Below are 1,681 nucleotides of genomic sequence, written 5' to 3'. Positions count from 1 at the left end.
GGGGAGGACTTGGCCGCTGGCTTGCGATCTGCCCCTCTTTCCTCTCCCTCTTGTCCCATGGTTTGGTTTTGTTTTCTCTGGCATGGGAACTGGGCCACTGCGAGGAGGACGGGGATGGGATCTGAGCAGAAAATAGTTCCTTCCCCGAGCGACATGTGAAACCCAACACAGCAGCGCGTCAGGGTTTGGGTCCACGGTGCTGGCAGCAGCAGGGGGAAGCGGCATGTAGGCGAGTCCGAGCGCAGGGGTGGGCAGCTCAAAGGGCAGGAAGAAGATAAATATATATGAGAAAGGCAGAAAAACGTTCCCCCTTTCACTTCATGTGTCCAACCTGAGCTGGTAATGAGGCTGGTAATAGAAAAGTGGGCCAAGCTCCTTTGGAAACGGTGCGCAGACTTCCCCTCTCAGATGTGTCTGTTTTGCAGAGCTGGCAGACAGAGGGGATCAGTGGCTCCAGGGACCCTGCCCCAGCATGCACACCATGCCTGGGGCTTTTCATGGTGGAGTGTTGGCACCCGCAGCTCCGGGCACAAAACCAGCCTTGCTGTGGGGGAAAGTGAGGTAGGAAGAGGCTTCGGATCAGAGCTGGGTGAGGGAAGACGAAACATTGAGCTCCTGGGGGCTGAGGCAGCTTGCTGGTCTTCCCCTGCAACCCACTTAAGCCCCAGTGAACCCAGTGCTTGATCTTGGGAACTGGGCACCATGGCATTGCAGAGGGGGGAGGCAGGAGCAGGCCTGGGGAGGTGGCATGCGCAGGGGCAGGAAGAGCTGTGTGGACACTTTTGTGGTTGAAGCTGAACTCTCAGCAGCCAAGATTACCAGGGGATGGACGTGACATTTCTTGCTGTCTCTGCAGAGAGGTTTTGCGTTAACCAACTGGCTATGACAAGCCTTCTGTTCATGCAACGTGGTTGTGGCTTTCCAGAACCCAATCCCAGCTCCCTGTGCTGAAATAGGGAAATAAGCTCCGGCTCCGAAGGCTGTCTTTGGAAAAAGATGCTGGCTCTTGCTCTTGCACGGCGTCTTGCTCTCATTCTGGCTGCAGCAGGAAGCCCCTCCATTCTGCCCAGCGTGCAGCTCTGTGTGTGGTTTCAGGCTCATGAGGCTTCACTCCAAGCAAATGAGCACTGCAAAAACCAAGATGTTATTGTTGGGGTGATGTCTTGGGAGAGGCAGGAATGAAACAGCTCTCGGGCACAAGCAAAACGTTTATGCCTCAAGGGTTAGACCAGCAGTTACTCGAATTCAGTGCCCTGGTTCAAAATCTGCAGTTTCAGGAACTGCCTCTGCCCCGGGGATGCTCTTTTCCCCCCTCTTCTGTAGCAGCTGGGCTGAGCTGTGCTTCAGGGAAGCCCTCTCCTTGCCCAGCTCCTGCTTGCCCAGGGGCTTCTTGCCCTAATGCAGAAACGTGTCTGCCAGCAGCAGGCTGTCCCGCAGGCACAAGAACAGAATTTGCTGCCTTTGAGCCCCTCCTTCCCCCTCACCCCATCCTGGCTGCTTTTCTGGGAGGGCACACTGGGGTTGCTACTCAGTCCATGCCTCTCTCTGGCTGCCAAGGTAAAAGGGGAGGGTCAGAAAGCTCCAGAGCAGCAGTAAAGGCTTGCAGCTGTGAGCAGGGCTGCAGACGGGCCTTAGGGCTGGAAGAAGCGGTGCGAGGTGCCTGAGCATGGTGTGCGAGGGC

Source organism: Buceros rhinoceros, unplaced genomic scaffold (genome assembly GCF_000710305.1).
Source record: "Buceros rhinoceros silvestris isolate BGI_N320 unplaced genomic scaffold, ASM71030v1 scaffold600, whole genome shotgun sequence".
NCBI classification, from domain to species: Eukaryota; Metazoa; Chordata; class Aves; order Bucerotiformes; family Bucerotidae; genus Buceros; species Buceros rhinoceros.
Note: the sequence above shows the minus strand (reverse complement) of the source record.